Source organism: Anarrhichthys ocellatus, unplaced genomic scaffold (assembly GCF_004355925.1).
Source record: "Anarrhichthys ocellatus isolate YVR2014 unplaced genomic scaffold, GSC_Weel_1.0 scaffold2, whole genome shotgun sequence".
NCBI classification, from domain to species: Eukaryota; Metazoa; Chordata; class Actinopteri; order Perciformes; family Anarhichadidae; genus Anarrhichthys; species Anarrhichthys ocellatus.
Genome location: NW_022280032.1, coordinates 2,846,364 through 2,853,688, shown reverse-complemented (window position 1 = coordinate 2,853,688; position 7,325 = coordinate 2,846,364).

The window sequence follows — 7,325 nt, the reverse complement described above, 5'->3', positions numbered from 1 at the left end:
GTGTTCATTTTGGCAGTTTTTTTAGTGTTTCAGAAAAAAATGCTCTTAAATTCTTCTCACATATTGGTAATTTTTGTCCTTCATAGTTGTAGACTAGTAATAGTTGACAACTCAGAACATTATAATCCAGTTTTTGATCATGCAAAGGTCATCCCATTTAAGTAATCACTTTTGGTCAAAATGTTTACCTTCTGGATTTACTCCGATCATTATCTGAAAACAAGCAACAGTCCTATCGATAATTACTGGGAACTATTCGATCATTCTTTGAAGACCTTTAAACTTATTTCATCATTTTTTCGGCAGCAAAGCCAGATCTGGGTGTATCCAGATGCAGTGTTAGTTGAAGGAGTTTCTGGTGAACCTCCATGATTTCATCTGATTTCACAAGAATCCAACACAGTGGAACCAATGACCAGCGTTAAGAACAACTACAGTATATAGAAATAACCAATCTTCTCACTGATGCTCGTTTACTGATGAAGGTCATATCGAGTCATCAGTATTAAATTGAGACTGTTCACAACTAGTTAAAAGTTCCTCATAGTAACTTTAAATAAAACAATACACATTTTGCAGTGTACAATCAATTGCAACACAATAATGAAGGCTTGGAATTAATTAACTTGTCATTATGGGATGTCTGTAATCTGTTCAAACAGCCACAAAGTGTCCAAATTGAGCTCAGCACATTTTCTCTCCAGAAACTGAGCTCTCTTTGCAGTCAATTTCAGCACAGCTCTCTGATAATAATAATTTTCAGATGCATTACATTTGGCTGAACCAGCAGAAGACTTTAAATGGGTGGAGTCTATTGTCTGACCCGAGTCACCGTGTAATCTAGAGGACCCATTTAAATATCATAGAATTAGTTCATACAAACATGACCTTCCATGCAAGCTCAATGCCATGGAACATTTCAACATGATCACTCTATAAACACAAAAATGCATTTCATAAACATTGGAGCAGCATGTTTTCAGTCTGTTAAATTATTTAGATGTTGGGCCAATGTTTACCATTTTGCATCATTACAGTAATTGCCTAGAAGTCACGAATGTGGTGATCATCTTGAACCAAATACTTTGCAAGCTTTTAGACGAAAATGAAATTCACTTGCCTTCAAAGAGAGTCTCATCATCAAAGATGTTGTGTATTGAAAGAGAGATGAGTGTCTCGATTAAAAATGTAAGGGTCAGGCGGTAGAATGGAGTAGTAGAGTCAGTGTTTGAGTTACTGGGCGTACCTCTGAAGTACAGCTGAGCAAGAGGGCTGGTTGAAAGAGAGATGACAGACACAATAACCCAGGCATGCATACATATACTGTTTTGACACTCTTAAGACAGACTCACTTACTGTATGTCTGGCTTCTCTTTCTTTCTTGTTCCTCCTGATTGTTAATGTAGAGAGTACAGGCATTAACATTAGGGCCTTTGAGCCTTGAAAATTAATGATTTATGAAAGGATCAACAAAGTACCAGTTGTGTCGAAGACAGCATGAAAGAAACTCAAAACTGAGTTAATGTTGCTGGAGTTTCGCTTGACTTCTTGACATTTTCGAGACTATGAGTCTTTATCCCTCAAGTCGTTTAAGCAGTGGAACCACGAGCTATATCTATTCAACTAAATGCGGAAAGAAAATAGAGTAGGGGGAGAATAAAGGAGAAGAGGATCGGAAGATTTCATTATTTACAGATATTTTGTTGATTAAGGATCATATGTCTTTACTTTTCCTTCTGGAAACTGCTACATAGCACTTTCCAAGATTTCTGGATAAAGAATCGATTTCATGGAGACATTTAACTCAAAACCATAAATGTGGACTTCATGGTGGCACTATAGAGGAAAAGTAAGGGGATCATTGTATTAAATATGATTCATCCTCTGGATAGAATAACAAAATAAAACAATCGATCCAATAGTTATGCAAAAGTATGTTTTTCCCTGGATAAGTGAAAACTTTTACCTGTTGATGGCGTTGGATGAAAGATCAGGGGATCACCAAACATTATTAGTATTCATCCTGCGGGGACCATGAATATCTTTTTCCTAATTTCATTACAATCCATCCAATAGTTAAATACATATAGATGTATAGAAATTGCACAAAAAAGCTAAAATGTCAACTTCATGGCAGTGCTAGAGAAAAATTGCATCTTGGTTTTGATGAATTGAAGTGTCTGTAATATAAATTGAATTTCAGTGATGTTTGAAGATGCAACTTAAAAACTGTAAACGGAATAAGAAATATGTGATGAGGTTTTTTTTACACCCCAAATAAACAACAACAACATCTTGATAAACTAGCAAGAGTAAGCTTGATTTTTAAAATTATCCAACGAAAAAACCAAGCCCAGTGTTGCCAACTCTTTTCCAATCAGAGTAGCTAGCATCATCAGCTTCAAAAGTAGCAAAGTCTCGGGAGGAGTTGCAAATTCGGCAACACGGACAATGATTTTGTTTCAGCTGAATCGAATGATCGGATTGGCTTATTACAGACCTGTGACAGCCACAGATAGATATCTGGCTTTTATTATTATTGATTGCTGTTGGGATTTAAAGAGAATTTCAACAAAAATAACAAAATATGTTTTCAAGGAAAATTACCAACCATAGCTTTAATGTTACAAACTCTGTTCTGAAATTGATACTGGTACTTATGACAACTTGGCAGTTACATACATAAAATTTGGTTTGTGAAGCAGGGAGGGAAAACGGGGCCATTTATTGTAACAAAGCAATGTACAAAAAAAAAAAAAAACAATTCGAAAATCTATTGTTCATTGATTTACTTACCTGAGATTGTGTTGTGTGGGTGTGTCCAGTATACAACCATTATGTGTCAGGACAGTGCATGGAGGAGGACCTTGATCTTTCAAAACCAAGAACTCAAAGAGTACTATTTAAAAAAAAAAAAAAGAAGTGTTAAATTATTCTTATTTCAGGCATCTAACCAAAACAACCACTGACTTTGAGACGAGGGAACCGGATGTGCACGCACTTATTTACCCGTTTTAGTACTCATTAATGCAGCACTCTATTCATACAAGCCATCACATTCCTTCCAAAATCATGAGTAGATCTTGAAATTCATCAAGTTTTGTTACTTTTTTAATGCCACTTAATACTGAAGTTTTTGGTTGTTCAGAATATGTATTTTAGACCATTTTTCAACTGTTGCATTAATAATATTGATAAAACATTAAAAGTACTTCACTATGTGGATGAGATGCCAAAGTGTTTTGAATGTACACATGGCCAACTGAAAAAATGGAAAAACCTGGCAAAAATGGCAATGCCACTATTGTACTTGCATTGCAGGTGTTTCTCAAATGGTGATTTTATCAACAGCTAAGAGAACATTTTCATGAACGTATACATCAAACCACTTCAGTGTCTCAACAATTTCAAATGAATTTGTCCTTCACAGTGCAACACTTGCAACACAAAATACCATGACTCCTTTCTTCCCCGGGCTTCTTGCTGTCTTTCAGAAGTTTTTGAAAAGAGAACATTTCCTTTTATTACAAGGCAAACAGTTGTTGGTGTCCTTTATAAGACAGCTCTTTGAAGAGAAAAAGAGAGAGAGAGAGAGCTATGCAGACATTTAACCTTTTTATATAGTCTCACAATTGGGGTTCTCAAGGCCTTTCATTTGTGAAGTTCATGTGGAAAAATCAGGGAGCTTGGACTCATCACATTTACCGTTACAGTATATTTATATTTCAGCTCCAATCAAAGCTAGCCAATATGCCATCCCTATGTATTTTCTCCTCTGAGCCTTGCCTCCCCACTATAATTTCCACCGACATTTTGTGTGCAAATGCAGTAATAGACACATTTATCACATCAAAAGGGATTCAATTTTCTTTTCAATCATCCACCGGTATGAATAGCACCACATCCTCTGCGGCCAACAATGAGGGGCCATTACCAAAGGATGGCTTCGCCTTCTCTATGCATTCAAGGGGAAAGTGTGTCAAACTGTTTGCTGACGCCAACGTTTGTTCTAGGGAAATGGAGACAGCTTTCAGACAGGTTAGTACCCAATTTTATTGTCAGACAAATGTCATTTTTGTTTGGGGCCGCGGTAATCATTGGGCTCAGACACCGGTGTTCTTCGACAGTAAAGCCTGCAGTTAGTCCATTTAATACTCTAACTCTCATGTCAGTAACAGATTGCCAAGTCCAGACATGACACCCGCTGTCTCCTCATTATGTGAAGAGGGTGACATGCAGGATTCAGGCCTCAGCCCTTGGGGGAGGGGGTTGGAGGGGCTGATTTCACGACACATTGTTGATTTACATGGGGAAAGAAAATACTTTGCGACTGCAATTAATTGTTTCTTTGCGCTGACAGGTCAGAGACGTGGACGGGATATTTTCTGTCAGATTTATTTGCAGTGATTTGCTTGCTGTTTCTGTACGTCCTTTAACTGATGTTTACTGCTGCACCTCAGGCCTGTGCTGAACTTCTGCAGGTTTGTGAAGTAAAAATAACTTTAGTAAGTGCTAATCAAAACCGTAGTTTTTTCCAGTTTGGGGAAATTTGCTCGGAATGAATAATAGCCCAAATTGTCATACCACTGCATATTATTAATTTAGACAAATAATTGATGAATGGATAACATCCTAATACATTTATAAACATATTTATCAGAGTTTGTCAGAGATAGAATTATAAAGTCCTGGACTTATTTTCAACAAGTTTGATCAAGATCAAGACAGGTACTCGAAGTTTGACTTTGACAAGCTAAGAAAAATTACAGTTATAAAATCTATGGACTTTAAAGCAGGATAAGGAGTTTTCCCATTAAGGAATCTTCCTAGTTAGGTTTTAAATAGTTTTATTCAATTCATTCTTATCTTAAATTGTAGCCTTTTTTCTAATTATATCTTTACTCTTCTTATTTTTTTACTCTTATATTTAAGTAAAAAAAAAAAAACATTTAAAATTGTTAGCAAGATTTTCACCTCTGTACGTTTTATTCAGTAACACTCTCACGACTAATTCTGACTTTTAGATCTACTTTATCGCAGCTAGGCGGTTCAAGAAGACTATTTATGCCATTCCCTTTTTTCTATTCAACTTTGCTGATTATTCTTTGATTGCATTTCACTGATTGCTTAAAATTGTGTTTTGTTTGTAGGTTACATAAAAGACAAGATTATTATTATTATACTCTGGATTGTGTATTTCAGCAACACTGAGCAAAAGAAAAGTTCAGGTTGCTCTGCACAAAGCTTTCATATATTGTAATACATAGTTTGACGTGTGTCTGATTCTTGCAATGATTTAAACTCGCAAACGTTTCCAAAGCATTACTCTTGTTGACTTAATTCTATCAAATAAAGCATTTCAGGATCAAGCCGATGCCTGTGTCGGCACCAACACGCTCTTTGCGCGGAAAACGTCTCTGCTGTGTTTTCTTGTCATCTCCTGCCACAGCTTATAAGCAGTTCCCTCGCTGCCAAACCACCCTAGCCACAGCTGATGAGGTCATGCATGTCGCCAGCACCGGACGGGGCCTGAAAGCTCTGCTTAATCTGATATCATTGGCAGAGAGACGCTTAACCAGCTCCATCTCTCACCACACTATATTTTGGGGGTGCTCACCATCCAACAATGCTGTCTTGTCTTATGCTTGCGGGTATTATCAGGGGCCGCTCGTAAAGCTAAATTGCTCTCAATTTATACTTTTGAAGTCCACGGGGAGCTTGTGCTTGTGATGCCGTTTGCAAGGAGCAGTGCGGCGGTTGGGACAAGGTTTATAGAGCATGGCGGTAACGCTGAAACAATCTCGAAATGAAGAATGAGCCACGGAACCACGTCAGCGCACGAGGCAGAGGTAGCCCATTTGCTTTTATGTTAAGTGGAGTGTTTTCTAGTTGTGGTCTGGCTACCGGATTATGTTGGAAGTGGCGGAAATGAACAATCAATCTCTGGATTGAGACCCTGCAAACTGATAAAAACAAGCATTTCTTATTAATGATACAGTGAAAATAATAAATAATGCCGTTTAAAGATGCTATGCAGGGATTTATTTGACTCCCTAATTTATTTCACAGGCTAAAATGAGCAACATCAGCTGTGGATGATATTTAAAATACAGTAAAACTCAAGCATCCAGTCAGATATGTTCACGTTCTGTCTTTCCCCATTAAATATGTATTGCATAGGCTTGTGCCTCTGACCTTGGTTTGGGAGAGAGCTCGCATCATTTCATCTTGAAATAAAAGAGACTGCTAGCAATTATAGCATGTTAATTACATATTCACTTTCATCTACTAGAAAATCACACAGATCTGCCCTCAATGCTGCTGTTGGGTCTCTTTTGATGGATGGGGGGAAAGCGCTGTACTGTATTTGAAAAACATCTGTCAAGTGCCCTGTCTAGTTTATATCTACTTGTCCTTACCTGTTTTGGTTACGAGCGCTGCTCTTGTTTAATCTTTGATAGATGAGGGAGAGAAAAAATAGTTTACGTTTGTGTGAAATACCTAGAGAAAGAGGTGAATTTGCAGGAATTAGTACTGACAGAATGAGGCCAGTATCGTGATCTTGTGTTAAACATATACTGTAACATCTGCGAGGAAACATAAACCTTTTGAAAAACACACACACTCAAGAAAGACTCTTTATTTTGTCTACAAGTGTCTCTAACAGAGAAGGCCAGACCAGCGCTCCCGTTCAGCGGCTGTTGTAATTTCCCCTGTCAGGGTATATGAGGAGGATGTGGAGGGGTTGTTTGACAAGCACTCTGCACCCTCTACACACACACCCACCCCACCCCCCTGTCTGTGTGTCGAAGAGCAATTTGCATAGAGATGGTAATGTCGCTGCCATGTTAGATCGGAGGGCAGCAGCGCGGAACAGTGCGGCGGAGGAGTCAAGACTTTTTCCTGGGAGAAATTAAATTAAGTCTGCGTGTAGCTATTTTTTTACAGAGCAACAGAGAGGAAGGAATATAAAATAAACATCAGGGATTTGAAGTTGAATGTCCCCAGTAAAAGTTTTTGAACACTAGATGGAAATGTTACCTAAACACATGAGAGGTGATTCTTTTCTACCTCCACCAGGAGATAATGTGATCTGTCGTGTGTGCCTGAGTGAGTGAGCATGCATCTCGGTGTCTGTCCACAGCTAACTGCTGCACCAAACTGCCAAATATTTGTGCGTGCTCATTCATGGCTGCATGCTCAAGCCCCTCTTGTGGTTGCAGGTGACTCACACTTTCTCAAAACACCTTTTTTTGCCCATTCGATACTGCCATTGACTCACTGCTGACTGCTTAATGTTTTTAACGGTGTGTTTGGATATCAGC